This window comes from Pinus tabuliformis, chromosome 8, assembly GCF_031772625.1.
Source record: "Pinus tabuliformis cultivar Carrire ecotype Pingquan chromosome 8, CPIR1, whole genome shotgun sequence".
In the NCBI taxonomy this organism is placed as follows: domain Eukaryota; kingdom Viridiplantae; phylum Streptophyta; class Pinopsida; order Pinales; family Pinaceae; genus Pinus; species Pinus tabuliformis.
Genome location: NC_142294.1, coordinates 435,037,256 through 435,054,557, shown reverse-complemented (window position 1 = coordinate 435,054,557; position 17,302 = coordinate 435,037,256).

The window sequence follows — 17,302 nt, the reverse complement described above, 5'->3', positions numbered from 1 at the left end:
TTGTTCTAAAACCATGAGAGTTTCAATCTCTATCATGTTCTGTATAGGACAACATATTCATGTACCACCACACCCCCAATAGTGTGCAAGTCATGATGTATCAAAGCATCCTCTAATTGGATTGGTTGGTTTTCTAGTCTATCACCCTCCTTATTAGAAAATAGGTGTGGATCTGTATACTACCAACCTTTTTGTTTTTTTGTCGACCTCTTCTTCTTTCTTGGGTTATTTTTGGCTTGGGGACATATGTTCTATAAATGTTCAGTTTGAACACATTCTCAACATATAAAAGTTGTGTTTTCATAATGTAAAACTTGGGTCTAGCTGAGGTCTTGATGTTTCATTTGAATATGACTAGGAAGGCCTTTATTGAGGTCAATCTCTACACAAACTCTAGTGAATGTAAATATAACTTTTTTTGTCCTTTCATTGTCCCTTTTCTTGAATTTCTTAAGTGTGTTCCCAATGTCCTCAATGACCCTAGGGCACTAGAATGGAAGGGGAATTTATGGAGTCCCACCAAAATCAACAAAGTAGAAACCACCGTAGTTGTGGAATTAAATTGTGGGGAACCATGGGGCAATGAATAAAAACACATTAACCAAAAACCATGGTCCATCATTTAGTACAATATCCATTTCTTTCTGTGTGTCAAAAAAAAAAGTATAAGTAAATGTCAGAGTTTTACATCCAAAGGGTTAATATCCATTGGTGAAGAGCCTCAAGTTTGGGACAAAAACCATTAAATGTACAAATGAAAACCTTTGATTTGAGAGAAAACAAGACATTGTTTACCTCTGAAAGATTTACATCTATATTGGGGGAATTCTCCATTTGTTTAAAAATGTATGGTCCAATATTTTTTCGGATTTGAGGTTCAGTTATGTTTTGGGGTAGACTAGAAGGAATGCAAATTTTTGGGGTAAACTTATTGATTTCCAATTCAAAATCCTCTAGCAAGTTTGGGGTATATCCATTGACCAGGGAATCAAAGGCTAGATATTAGGGTTTTCAACCATCTAATAGTGGAGTTTCCAACATGATGTAATCCAAAAAAATATAAGATCATTCATTTACTATTTTACATCAATGACGGGTGTTTAGGCAAAGTCAAATGCCAAGGTTGACATTAATTACAACACCATCCAACAATCTCTCCATTTTTCATTGATGGTAACACACATACTCCTTCTGGGAGTACAACTCCACCTAACTTCATGCTTAATCTCCTTCTCATGATTTGTCTCCCCCTTTGACATCAATGGAAAGGGGTTACTCCCCCTAATAATCTGTCCACTTCTTGTGGACCTGTAAACTACTTATGCTTCCTCTTTAATGTGGGCATGTAATATACATGTTCTCCCTATGATGAAGTACCTTATTTATCTTCCTGCAAAGTACCTATTAGTCTTTGAAGTTATTTCCTTAATAATTATTGCAACAACTTGTCTCCCTTTTTCATGTTACACTTCATACAAATTTCCACTAAAGCTACCCATGAAACTGCTTTACATATACCAACTGTCATCCTGTCAAAAAGTGACCTTATAATGTGCAACTAATGCTACCTAGACTTCAATATATTGAATATGTCTTCAATATTCAGGGAGTCATCATGATGGATTCTTCAAAATAATGTACCATCCAACTCTTTGGATGGATCAACATGAATCTTGTCATTTTCTAATGTACTTGTTGCTCCCTCATGATATTTTCGTATTACAAAAATTGAAAGTATTACTACATAGACTTTCTTATTTTCATGGTCTTATTGCATCTATTTATTTTCTTTTACCTGATGTTAGGGTTGTAATTCATGGAAGATTCCATCTTGTACCTACAATCTTGAGCTATGTGCTCATAGTTATGGCATTTGTAAAAATCAATGTTTGGCCTGAGTAATGGGGCATATGGCACATACTTTCTACTATCAAATTCATCATGAAACCTGTGTTGGGATGTTGCAAACCTACTTCTAGGGGTTTGTTTCCATTGATAATGTCCTTGATAATTGTACATGTCATAAGCTTTACAATTCCTAGCCATATGTCCAAAGTTAGTACATGAAAAGAATAACCATTAAAAAAATTCGCATACCTGGATGGATTATCTTGTTTGCATGATCTTATTGATGATCCTTGTCCTTCATTTTCATTTTTCCTTTGGTTTTAAATGAGATCATCCAATTCCGTAGAGTTTCTTGCAAGGTTATGTTCGATATTTTCTTTTTGTGCTTTTGTCCATGGGTAGACTATCTCTTCTTCTAAATATTCCACTACTTTGTTGTTTTAATCAATTTCTCTTTTGAGAAACTCTTCAATTTTCCTCGCTTCTTCTAATTGTACTTCAAGTCTGATATTGAATTCATTTGATTCTTAATTCTTCTTATTGAGGCTTTTGGCATGATATTTTTCTATCTTCAATTCAACTTCAAGAGGTTTGACAATTTTTTCTTCAACCTTAAGATCCTTTATAACTCTTACTATCTCATTTTGAAATTGAATTTCATCCATCTATTCTTCTTCTTCTTCTTCGAGTGTTTCATTCCTATTTTCATTAGCCATGAATAATACTCTTTCTATGTTGTTTTCTTCATCACTACTTCTTTCTTCATCAGATGAAAAGTTGTCTTATTTAGAGATTTTTTTTTTTTTTCTTGAAGCCTTTCTTTTTACCTTGCTTGTTGAATATTTTTTTACCCTTCTTCCCTTGCCAGAGTTGTTTATCTTCATTACCTAAGTCCTTATAAGGACATTTAGCTAAAAAGTGACCAATCTCACCATAATTGAAACAAACCAATGAAATTTTACCTTTGAACTTACTTGTTCCTCTTTTCATCTTTCTCGTAATGTTTGCAATTTCATCATCTAAAAATTCCTCTTCCTCGTAGCAACTAGAGCTAGGTTTTGATTTATGTTTTCATTTTTTAGTCTTCATAGACATTGTGGATGTTTCTTATCGATTGGATGATCCATATTATACTTTAATCCTCATTTCATAAGATGTAAGAATCCTGTGTAGCTCATCCATGCTAAGGTTGGGTTGACGGTGCTCGAAATCCATCAATTAAAGCAATCTCTTCGATATGAAGTCCCAATTAGACCTCACACTATTTGGAGTAGGAGCACCATTCAGAGTATCAATGAGACCAACATAACTCAAAATTTTTCCTTAGTTGCAATAAATAACATAAGAAAGTATGCACATAAAACCTTTGAAATCAATAAGTAAGTTGACACTATGAAACACCAATTGCAATGTGTAAAAGGACTCTTTCACAAGAGGGAAGTAAGAGTGAGTATCTAAAGGGAAATTAATGGTACTATCCTAAGAGAGGATCATGAGAGAAAATAAACATTTCTTAATTATCTAGCGAAGTAGTTCACATAGACACAATGATTGTTATGCAACCGACTCACAAATAGATAGATCAACAACTTAAAAATTATCCTCTTCGAGGGGGAAGCCTCCTTTACATTACATAAATGAAAAATTCTTGGATGATACAAATGACAAGACCTCCTTTGTATATATAGGAGTCAAAGGGGTACAATACAATCATAGCCTACATAACAATAATAATGTAAGGGCACAACAATAACAACAATGGGCTTCTATGGGGCACAAGAATAACAATATGGGAGCTACATGGGCACAACAATAACAATAATGGGGCTACAATAACAATAACAATAAGGGGGCTACACTAGTATTATAGGGACCTAACATGCCCCTCTCCTTCAAATTTTTTTAATCCCTAATGCTTGAGTAGTTCTGGTTGTTTTTGTATAAAATTCATCCTCCCATGTGGAGTCTTTAGTGGGTAAGTTCTTCTACTTAATGAGATACTCTCAAATTGATCAATTTTATAGCTATTGGGTTCTTGTTTCCATGATTGCTTCAGGCTCAAATATGATTTTTCCTTCTTCATCAAGTTCTGGCAACAATGTTTGAACTGTAAGCTTGTCACTGATATCCTTCTTTAAGCATGAAACATGGAAAATTGGGTCTACGCGAGAATATGCAAGAAGATCCAATTTGTATGCCATAGTACCAATCTTTTGCAACACCTTGTAAGGACCATAGTACTTGGGTGATAATTTATTATCCTTCTTAGCTTGATTAAGAGACATTTTTTTGTGGTTGTAGCCATAAAAATACCCAGTCACCTACATCAAAACTTCTTTCACTGCGATGTTGATCTGCCTATTGTTTCATTCAATATTGTGCCATAGTGAGGCTATCCTTTAAGAGTTGGAGAACTTATTATTGATGCTTGATGTGATCTTCCACTAGTTGAACCTTAGAATTTTCTCTTAAATATGATGTGATGGATGGTGGATGATATCCATAAAGTTCCATTCAGCTAGAGGCAACCACTTGAACCATTGTGTTTGTTTATCAGATACAAAGAAATGAAGATATCATTCCAAGCATTTGTTCACTATCTCATTTTTCCCATCATATTGAGGATGATAAGATGAGCTATGAGCTAATAATTTTTTATTTTTTTGGGTTGTGGTTCACGGACACCTTGGTCAACTGGTGGTCACTACGTCCACGGAAAAATCTAGGTTGATCAACCCCGAAGGGAATCTAGCCCCGCGGCCCACTAGCAAAGCCTAACCCCAAGGGTTTCGAACAGAATGGACCCTGTGACCTCGCAAACGACGAGGCACTGATTTTGACCAACTGAGCTAACCCTTGGGGCTGCTATGAGATAATTAATTACAAAGATAAGAAAATGATTTCATCCAAAAATTTCCAGTGAAAATGGGATCTCTGTCACTTACTATAATCTTTGGGTTTCCATGAAGCTTTTGAATTATTTCCATAAATGTAGTAGTAATTGTACTGGATTTAAAAGGTTGAGATAATGCAAAAAACTGTGCATACTTGGTAAGTCTATAAACTACCACCATGATGATACGCTTTCCTTCAGACTTGGGTAAACCTATGATCAAATCCATTGAGATATCCTCCCAACACTGGCCTGGGATGGCTAAAGGTTGTAATAAACCTGGGGTCTTAATTGTCTCAACTTTATTTTGTTGGAAAACCAAACATTCTACCACAAACTTTTAAATATTAGATTTAAGGCCATCCCATAAAAATTCCTTCTTAACCCTCTGGTAATTGTTTACAAATCCTGAGAGCCATCCTAAGGGAGAGGTGTGAAATTCCAAAAGAATATTTGTTTGATTTCATAATTCTTACAAATATATAAGTGATATTTGTACCATAATCAATCATTTTCCATCTAAATGTATCAGATGTATTGGGTTCTTGCTGAAACTTTTGAATGAGTGACCACACCTCTTCATCATTCTTCCATTCATCCCTTTATTCGGTTATCCACTTAGGTTGGATAATAGAAATGGCACAAAGAAATGCTTCTACATCCTCACCCTTTTTTGAGAGTACATCTGCAAAAACATTTTTCTACCCTTTTTTGTAGATGATTTCAAAGTCATAACCCAACATCTTTGTCACCCATTTTTGCTGCTCTTCTCAAGATAATATTTGTTCCAAAAATTATTTAAGACTATCATGATCTCTTTTTACCTTGAAGTGTCTTCCCATTAGGTAAGGTCACCATTTCTTTATTGCATGTAGTATTGCCAACATTTCCTTCTCATAAAGAGGTTTGCGTAAATACTTTACTTCAATTGGATGACTTTCAAAAGAAATGGGTCTTCCTTCTTGCATTATGTTGACGATGTTGGAAATCCGTCAACCAAGGGGATCTCCCGATATGATGTCCCAACTAGACCTCACATTGTTTGGTCTAGGAGTCCCATCCGGTATAAAGGTTGGGTTGCCATGTACTTAGAGATCTTCCTTGGCTCTAGCTATCAGAAGATGAGAGCATTATGTTGGTGTTTTTAGACAACAAGGTAGGTGTTCCTGATGAGTATGTAATGTAATTGTGTCAAGGTTCTATTACTGTAAAGGGGGGGGGGGGGGGGGCGAAGTGAGCCTCTAAGTGAGAGGTAGTAGTACCACCTAGGAAGAGACATGCGTGAATCAGAAAGGTGTGTTGAGCACCCAACAATATAGTCCATAGTAGATGCAACAATATTTAAAGGTGACAACATGTACATCACCCAATGGAGTAGTCCACAGGGATGTGATGGTCGTTAATACTAGAAAAAAAAAGATGGTCTGTCGAGTATCCCGAGGAGTATTCCATAAGGATGTGACAGTGGTGATAGCCAATACACAAAGGTTGTCTATTTAGTATCCCTTAGAGTAGTCCACAAGGATGACACAACGGTGACAAGAAATACAACACATCTTCAACAATGTGATTTCTAAAACAACCAAAGTAGTTCAACTATCTTAGTATAGGTTAAGAATACATGCATTACAAATGTTTAAAGAGTAGTCTCACAAAAATCTACAAAACATGCGTGAAAACATGCTGGCCTTAATAGACTTATAAATTAAGAAAAAACCCCAAGACAAATTTGTACACCATACATCACTAGTTCTAGTAGTGGTACATTAGAGCCACCCCTCACTCCTCAAAGCACTGACTGTCTACTCTCAAGGCTATGTTGTATGAGCCGAGGTGAAAATTCCTCTCCTCGGGGAAATTTTTGCAGTGGCCACTAGAAGGAAAAATTGTGCAGTGAAGGACACTAGTAGCAGCTGCAAGGTGGGACCCTAAGGGGCACTTCTGCGCAATTTCTATAGGGTAGACAAGACAATTCTACAGAGGACCAGCTGGCTAGTTTTTTGTAATTTTTAGAGGGATGACAGGATAAGGCACCTAGGAACCAGCTGGGCAGTTCTGTGCAATTTCCTGGAGGAAGACAAGGCAGACCAACAGGGGAATAACTGGGAAATTCTGCAAAGTTTTAGAGAGCAGTGAGTCCCAGCTGAGGGAGGTCACTAGGAGGACATCCTTGTGTAGTTTCTTAGAGTAGTGTAGGTCCACGTTTCTGTGCGATACGAGGTTCTGGAAAGCAAGAAGGAGGCTTGATGACTGTTCTCTTAAAATGCACAGTTCAAATAGGCTGTGAGGTAATTTCTACGCAGTCCTCGGAAGGAACACAACTGCCCATTCCTGGGATTGCACAGTTCAATTGGACCAGAGGATAGCCTCAAGCACTGCATAGTTCCCAGAGACATCAGCACCACTGAGGACTAAGACTATGTAGTGTAGCTCAGTCAGGGTCCAATGAAGTGGAGTTGTTCTGTCGAGAGATTTTTAGGAAAATGGCTAAGTGTGAAAGGAAAGTGAGCTCGTGAAGACTCGACATTGTGATCACACACTTAGAATACTTCGAAAACATGACAACACTAACCACAAGGACAACATAGGAAGGCACGACCCTCTGTGAGAATCTCTAGGGCTAAAAGTGTCAAGTGCCACACTTGGGATAGACCTTTAGATCACCGTAATGACACTTGCGTGACAGTCCTTACAACTTTGTGTGTGAGTTCGACGATTGTTCACATAACTAAGAGAACCCAAACACATAAAGAAAAACCTTATAAGTCACCAGACCAAGATCGTAAGCATGGCAAAGAAATCAACATGCCAAAAGACGACAGTTGGTTAAGCAAGAAAAAGGGAGGATGAAACGTAGAGGAAACACATGGAATGAATTTTAGTGCTTGCAACTATGCATCATTGAGGACAAAGAGATATGAACATGATAAGAATTTCTTCAAGCTATACTAAGATATGTGATTCAAAATATGTGCTTTGTTTTCCATACCTACCCTCTAAAGGGTTATGCATCCGACGGAGACTTCATGCAGTCCCGCTCTTCTTTCATACCTTGGGTTCCTTGCTCTACTTATCTTTCTCACTCAGTTCCTAAAGAGTCATCTAGCATGTCATCCTTCCTTGTGGTCACTGAGAGACACATCTGTGCAGTTTCATCGGGTAGTTACTGCTTCTGGGATGAGACCTTGGGAGGACACCTTTGCATAGTTTCAGGATGGAAGGGAGATTGTACAGCTGAGGGACAGCACTGCGCACTTTTGGGATGCAAGACACTGCTGCAGGATGAGGTCTTGGGAGGAAAACTCTACGGATTTTCTTGATGCAAGGAATACTAAGCAGCTGAGGGACAACACTGCACAGTTTCTGGATGTAGTGGGTTCTGGCTGAGGGAAGGACACTGGAGGAAACCACAATGTAGTTTTGGATGCCAAGGGAGGTTGGGGTCTCTGCATATTGCACAATTCTAGCAGATAAGGAGAAAATATTGAGGGTTGTAGATGTGAAGTGTGCAGTTCTGGAATGGATGGATGAGGCCAATTTCCTAGGGAAACTTTGTAATTTGGCTAACTGTGGGATCAATGGAACTGATGTGAAAAATGATAGAACTTGACTATGATCACACACTTGAAACTTAGTGGCGCAACATAGACCATCGAGAACATATAAAAAAATACTTCATTTGATGCAACAAAATTTATGACAAGAGTGCACTAAGTGAGTGCAAGACATGGATATGTGATGAGAACAGCTCATACGCACAAAGATTTCCCCTTGAAGCGGGAAAAACTTTCCTTTGCATGAAAAAGGATAATCTCCATGCCCAAATATGACACATGTTGTATAAGATAAAGCGTAAATTACTCTTAATATTGAAGAGGGGAGATTGATATCATTAGCTTACCAAGAATTGACTAAGGAACGATCGATCACAGGATCCACAATAGGCTCTGAAAATTGAGTATACACCAAAATTTTGGAGGGTGTTATGGTCGCGACAACACTTGGCGAGACTCTGGTTGAATTCCAACTTCTCTATCTTGGTTCATTTTAGTGTGGGGCCTTGGTCTATCAGGAAGTATTGATTTATTGTGCATATTAATTTGGCTTCCCTACTTATCCCATGGATAGACATGGTTCGCCTTGTACCAACTCATTTGAACACAACATAAGATTCAGTCAGATCACAATGTTTCAAATTTGGAAGGTTAGTTTAGATCACGAGATTAAGATTTTCAGAGTATATTTTTTCACCTCTGGTGTTTCTCCGCTACCAAAAGGCCTGGATAGTACCCTGACGGAGTCACGTAGGAACACAAGCATTTCTCCACTACCAGCGAGCTTGGACAGTACCCCGGTGGAGTTGCTTGCTTCACCTTTCTGCACATGAAGCATTTTTCTTCTTTCTCCTTTATTGTTTTCAAAAGAGAAATGTGCATCGACACTTATTTATTTTTGGGGTGGAATAGGGATCCCGACTTATTGAGAGCAGGAGAGTTTGATCCTTTAGACAAGAATATAAAGACCTCTAATTTAGGTTTGCTCGTTTAGATTTTCCCCTTCTCTTTTTCTACTAGTTGGATAAGCTTGAACACACAAAGAAGAAAACTGAGTAAGGGCATGAGGTTTCCCAGATTGGACACAGGTTCATGGTTGGACCAAATCTCTCCTTATGGATGGATTATATTTTTCGTCAAAAATTCATTAGACAAAAGTTACAACCAAACATAAAGAAGACAGAAACAAGACTGGCCAAGGGATGCAGTGTCACAAGACTCTTTGAATGTCGGCTACATACACATTTAGAAGCCAGGACGTAGGTATAGGCACAACACTTATTTTCATAGTGAAAGAAAAAAGGAAAACTCAACAAGAAAGGGAAAAAGAAGACGAGAGGAAATGAGTACACAACAAGCAAACAAAACTAAAAGACAATAAAGCAAAAGGCCAAATCAAACAGGATGTAAAACCATAATAAGAAAATCAGGACAGACTACGAGTATAAGATGAGTCCAAGGAAGGGAAAATTGAGATGCAACTAATCCTACTCCTATTAATAGCTAAACACTCGGGGTTATGTTAAATGAAATTTCTAGTGAAGCCACCATAGTCACTCCCGACCTGCATCCACAAAGATACAAACGATTAAAACAGATAAAAAGTAGTGTGCAATAGAAAATACAAAAAACTTGAACAACTTGCACACGGAAAGGAAGGTCTTGCCTATGGGCAGAAAGATGTGTCACAACCACCCAATACACGTGCTTACCTCTTTGATGGATACCGCTTTTCAACGAACCTCAGAAGCCTCTTGTGGGTGCATGCTCATATGCACCAAGCTTCTCAGCAAGCACGAGGAAGGATTGAAGCTTGTTTCCTGCAACATGGCTTGCCAAGTAATATTGTTCCAACCATTCAACGATTGGATCGTGAAATTCATAATGATTGTTTGGAAAGCCTCATGATCTGTGAAAGGGTGAATTTTCTATTTGAAATATGGAATCACGATGGGAATCTCATAAGGAAAATTAAATATGGTCATTCTCAATAGTCATGCCTAGATAGTGAGGACCTTTCATAACCATCAACGAAGGTTGAAGTGCCTCACCTACTTAAAAGAAGTCTGAAGAGAAATATGGTAAACAATGAAGATCAGAGCATGTGAAGCAATTGTCATCGGGTGTGCTCATCAAAAAATGATAAGATTAGTGAAAGTCACCCAAGATAGAGGAATGATCAGATGAGCTAGTTGAGACATCATATTCCCAGTTTTCAATGAAGAAAGAAAATTTCATTTGAACAATCTTGCGAATGCTCTAAACAATGGAACCAAGTTCGTTATGAGCTAGACATCATGGACCACCTTCCTACAATAGGTGAAAAATTGCACAGGCATGATAGTCATCACAAGCATTTAAAAGGGATGCCAACATTGTGGAGGTGTGAAACTAGTTGGGGCATGGTGAATGGAGAGGAACTTGATTCATGTGATAGCTTGTGCACTCATCATCACCCAGGGATATTTATGGTGTGATGGGCATACATATTTGCAGTACAATATTCACAAGAAGACCGAGCAACTGATCAGGAAAGTGAAAATTCGATGAGTATGATTGTGGGCAAAGACAGTCTTTGAGATGATCAACTTCACAATTCCATGATTTCAGGAGGGATGAACACTCCCAACCCGAGTTTGATGTAAGAGATGTGCATGAAGAGAGATGCGCTATAATAGATTCGTGGATTCAGTCATAAGTGAAATTTTTTAAAATTTGATAGATCACACCCGGAATACCAAACATTATTTACAAGGTGTTGTGGTCACCAACAACCCCCCCTATTTGCTTGATATTAGCAATAACGTCGAGCAAAGGGGGGACCCTGAACAAAAAATCCCAAAAAAATATTTTGTTAAATTTTTGTATTTTTCTCCCTAAGGCTTAAATCGCATCGCAAAGAAAGGTCTAAGCATTACTCAAAGCGCAAAAAGTAAAAATGCGAAAAAGCAACGCGAAGTTCATTGCGTCACATGCATCTCAAACGCGCTCTAAAAGGAGGACCTCCAAGAAGCGCTGATCGCCGATATACGACATCGCACATTGCAAACGTCACGCTATGACACCATGAACCATTGAATAAGATCTGCGATCTGCGATCTGCGATCCAAAAAGACTCATCACACGATAAACCCAAGGCCAAGAGCGCGCCTTAAAGGAAATTAATGACCGCATGCTTGAGTATCAAGAAATGATTGCATCGCATTTATCGAAGAGTCAAGTCATGATTCATGTCAGGATTACGCATTCATTAGAGTTTAATGCTTTTTATGTCAATCTTTTCATTTCCCTTCTTCTTTGCGTAGACTGCAAGACACGCAACTGATATAAATCTATATGCAGGAAACATCTGAGAGAAAGGGGAAAGCGCCAATTAAATAGCAGAGAGAAGATGCCTCCGCAAACGAATGCCGCATGCAGCAGGACCGCGGATTCCAGACTGTCAGACAACCGGCACTGATGAAATTAGACTATCCAGGACTCAGAGTCAAAGGCGCATAAAAGCAGCGTGTTCACAAAAGATCTTAAGGATCAGACTGGGTAAAGCAAAAAGAGAAACGCAAAAGAAGGGGGACGCTCCAGAAAAGCCTGGAACAAAGAGCGGAAACAATTCTCGAAACAGAGGGTTGTCCATACAGCGCGACTCCTAACCCACTCAGTCATTCGCACGACCGGAAACCAAAATAGCAACAACAAAATCAGTTCGAGAAGAACCTGGGTTGTGCTAAGTATACACGCGGCGAATACACCCAGCTAGAGAAAGGTTTTCGAAAATATCTTCTGGTCTGTCAGAAGAAGGTGTCAGCTCTTGTTATTTCCACTTTTATCTCCCGAGCAAAAGAGGAAGGCAGTCAGCCGACTCTTCCCAGGAAAGCGTTGCGCTGTTGACAGCACTAAAGAGAATATACAGAAACGGTCAGAAATTAGATTTAAAGTTTTAGAAATAAATTTGCTTTTAGTAAAGGGCGGTCATTTGAAGCCGATTCCCTAGATTCGTGTAATTAATATCAATTAGCTAGTAGTATTTAACCCTTCTCATGGCATTTGGAGAAGGGTCCGGAAATCTGTCAAAAAACTTATCCTCAGAACATGCACTTCTGCACCCTCAGAGGAGGTTTTTGATGAATGGATGGATCGAGATTTATTTATGTTTGCATTTTAATGTCTATTACTGATGTTGCACTTCTGTACTCTTAACAGATATTAGAACAAGTAGAAGTAAATCATTATTGCTTGAAGTTTATTAGTGAAATCAGTAATAAATGGTACTTTTATCTCTTGACTAAATTCTGCTAGTATCCCCAAAGTGATATACAGCGGAGTTCTTTATATGTTACTGTATGAATGTCTGTATTACCATTTGGAACTTCTGTACGGTGGAGTCATTTATTTATGCTTGACATATAGAAAACTAATTATGCGATATGCTGTTCACAACTACTCTGCCTAACTTCTTATGCAGAATGGTTTATCTTTATCGATTTATATTCTAATAACAGTTGAATGATCTTTATTACCAGCTGTTGTTAGAAATCTTTCTAGATCGCATAACAAAAGAGACCCCGGGTTAGCGTAGATTAGATGTATTGTTTTCTCTTCATTAGATCACATTAGTATAGAAGTAGTTTAGCTATTAGAATTAAGACTAGTTCAGAGAAACCTTTTAGATTAATATCATCAAACTCTACACACACACGCACACCCTTCACATTGGGAAACTGGTCCCATTATCCCCAGTCGGACCCGCTACTCCAAACGGGCAAGGAGCCGCCAACCAAGTTCCGGACTGGGTGGGTATCCCCCTTGTTGTTGACCCGACTTTGGGGCCCTCAAGATTTCTGGCGCTAGAAGGAGGGCACGAGCTATGAATGGCACATAATTCAAAATCCAAATACCATTCTGAGAGCAAATCACCCTCACCAACTTCCTCGACTTCTCCAGTACGACTAAACTCGGAACTAGAAGTCGCTCGGACATCCACCGCTGCTATTCACCCTGATACATCAGACCGTCCTATTTTCGATCCCCCTGAAGTTCAAACGTTGATCCGTAAACTCCAGGGATTCTCTATTTTCACCCAGAAGTCTGATAAATCTAAAGGCATCTTGACTTCGCAATACAACCCTGCTCATCCCCTGACCCGATTGAAGAGTGAAAAGTTTGGCATTCAGCCAACTGAAACCCCTCTCCCTACTAGGAAAAGAGCAAGGAAAGCACTTCCAAAGTCTGACAGAGAGACTCCTTCATCCACTTCGTCCATCTCAACTCCCTCTCCGCGAAGTCTACCACCCACGTCGTCACCTCAAAACACTCATCCATCTCCTACAACCCTTCCTCCGCAATCGTCGAAGGTCGTAACATCTCCATCTTCTCAACATCAAAGATCATCTTCTGCACTTTTTTTAACTAGTCACTCAGCGATGGCCCAATCTCCATGGAACAATCCTGGGGCGGTTTTAATGCCTCCACCCCTAAGTCCAATACCTGCACATCCTGAGAAATGGCTGCCAAAATTCAATCCGGAAACAGGAATGCTAGCTGAAGAACATATCAATAATTTCATGCTTTCTGTTAATCTCAACAGAGTTACCAACGAAGATGCCGTGGTCCGACTTTTCCCCTATACAATGCAAGGGACAGCCGGGTCATGGTACTTTTTGCTGCCCTCCCGATCTATCACCAGCTGGGACATTTTTCAACATCAATTTCTCACCAAATTCGGCGATGATAGATCGACAGCGACACTAATCAACGATTTATCCAATCTCAAAGCTGAGGCTAGAGAACCCATTAAAGATTTTAACTTACGGTTCAACAAGATCCTCAACAAAATCCCCGCTGCTTCTCAACCCAGCGAGGAAGTAAGATGTGAATGGTACATCACGGCCTTACCTTCAAACTTGGCCATCTTCGTAGATAGGGCGAGCAAGACAACCTTAGTCAAAAATTTGGCTGAGGCGTTGGCAGTTGAAAGACGCGTAGTAGCCCTAGAAAAGAGATCTACAATCGAAGAGCGTAAATCTAAGAAAATCTCTTTCAAAGAAGACACCAAGAAGAAGCAAACGAAAGATCCTTTCGACATGGAAGGATTACAAAAGGTATTAAAGGCCATGTCCAATGAGATGATTGATATAAGGAAACAAGTAGCAGAATCGTCCCTAAGGAAGCCTTTTAGGAGTTTTAAGAGAAATCCTCCTATGGAGACGAAGCCACCCAACGTGGTCTCAAACGTTGAATCTGACGAAGAAGAAGAAGAGAGCACCATCGAAACGCAGACCGACGATGAAGAAGTGGTGGAACTGCAAGGAATGTGGGATTTCATCCTCCCACAAGAGGAAGATCAAGAAGCACTTCCGGTCAGCACACGAAGCAGAAATCAGCTTGATCCTCCCCAGAATATCCCAAAACAGAAGGGCGCAAGCCCTGCAGCAAAAGAAAGGGTCGTACCAAAGAAAACAACTGCTAAAGAGACCTCTTTTAGCCCAGTCCAATCAGAGCAAACGCCTCGATCAAAGACACTAATAGTGTCGGATGAAATGGAGTATAACATCATCGATGACATGAAAAAGACTAGGGCTAATATCACCCTGTACGAGTTGAGCAAATTGAAACACCAACAGAAAATCATGATGAAAGAGTTACACGCCGTACCTACTACGGCTTTACCTACAGTCGTAGCTTCCCATAATATAGGAAGACCTCCAATCAACACAATCAATAAAATCGATCCAAATGACATCGCTTTGATTGGAGGGAGATCTAGATCTCATACTCCTCCTTTCCTCCTCACTTATGAAATCTTTAACAGAAACGTGCACAACTGCTTGGTTGATTCTGGTGCTTCAACCAATATTCTACCCAAGTCAATATGTGCCAAACTCAACGTTCAACCGCAAAAATCCGCAGTGCGCATAGTTCAACTTGATCGATCACAAGTCGAAGTGATAGGCGAACTGAATCAAGTGACCATAAGACTGTCGTCTAACCCCAAGGTATGCCAAGTTATCGACATCCTAGTGGCTGACATCCCTGAATTTTATGGCCTGATTCTTAGCAGGGACTGGTCTGAGAAACTCCACGGATACTTTTCAATTGACTGGTCGCACATGTGGTTACCCTTCAACGGGAAACCAAATCAAATAAAGGTTGAACGAGAATTGCACCAAAAATACATAGTGACAGATTTGGAAGGAGAGAACGAAGCCATAGCATACAACAGCAGCATCATAGGCAACTACTCTGTAGACTCTTTCCTCGGAAATTTCAATGCTCACATATCACCATATTTAGAAAATTCAGTTTTGTCCCAAGTAGAAAACTTTTCCCAGACTGATGATTCAAAATGTGTTAGTTTCTTAGATAACCCTGTAAATACTTCTTTATTTTGGAAATTATATTTTGATGGCTCTAAATCCAACGAGGGAGCGGGAGCAGGATGCATTTTGATTAGCCCTGACGGAAATAAGACCATGCTCACAAGCAGACTGGAGTTCGATTGCACGAACAACACAGCGGAATACGAAGCCTTGGTCCAAGGCCTATACAAAGCAATCGGCTGCAACGTCAAATATCTTCAAGTCTTTGGAGATTCCGAGATCGTCGTCAAACAGGTACGTAACACCATACACGCCTGTCTAGTCATTTAAAGCACTATCAATCTTTAGTACAAGATCTCACTGCGCATTTTACAGCATTCAATATTTTGTCAATCCCGAGACTTCACAACGCAAGCGCAGACCTGTTAGCTAACGTAGCCTCCAGACTCATTCCCTCAGAAGACTTTAGTCCAGATAGGTTTTCGATAGAATTGATTTTTAAACCGTCCATCCCTGACAACATCACTAACTGGAGAGTATTCAACGACAACCCAGACATCGTAAGTTTCCTCACCTCCGAAGGATCCTACTCAAACCAAATAATCGACGAAGACTGTCATGACCACCAGATACAACAAAATAGCACTGATAATGCTATACCCAAATCGGTGGTCAAACTAGAAGATTTATACGACTTGAAAAGTCGGTTCAAAAGGTCAGCTAATGCCAAACTTTACAGTTCAACTCTGAACTATGAATCAGTGAACCTAGGAACCGATGAGAAGCCGCAAAACGTTAATCTAGGCCAAGGCCTGGCTCCTGAAGAAAAATCAGCATATATCCGTCTTCTACGACAGTACAAAAACGTCTTCGCCTGGAATTACGATGAGCTGAAGACCTACAACACTTCTATCATTCAACACACTATCCCCATGATTGACAACGAGAAACTTGTCCAGCAGAAGCTCAGGAAAATCCACCCCAACTTGGAAAGTCAGATAAAAACTGAGCTGAATAAATTGTTGAGAGCCAGAATAATCTTCCCGGTCAGACATTCCAAATGGGTATCCAATATGGTACCCGTTAGGAAGAAAAACGGAGATATTAGAATCTGCATCGACTTCCGGAACCTCAACAAAGCCTGTCAGAAAGACAATTTTCCCCTCCCACCTATGGAGCAAATATTACAGGCAGTCGCAGGCTCAGAGTTAATGTCTTTCCTGGACAGATTTTTAGGATATAACCAAGTTTTGGTACACCCAGATGATCAGTTAAAAACCACCTTCCGAACTAAATGGGGTACCTACGCGTATCGGAAAATGTCGTTCGGTCTGATCAACGTCGGCGCTACTTTTCAAAGGGCTATGGACATCGCGTTTAAAGGTTTAGTCAACAAATCAGTAGTGATTTACCTGGATGATATAACTGTGTACTCCAAGAACCGAAACGACCACCTCAAAGATTTGAAGCAAATCTTTCAGAGATGTTTAAGATATGAGATCTCGCTTAACCCGAAGAAATCTTTTTTCGCGTTGAGTGAAGGAAAATTGCTAGGATTCATAGTGTCCAAATCTGGCATTCACATTGAACCGAACATAATCAAAGAAATTTCCGAGATATCCATGCCCCATAACAAAAAGACCATGCAATCTTTCCTAGGACAGATCAATTTTGTCAAAAGATTTGTCCCA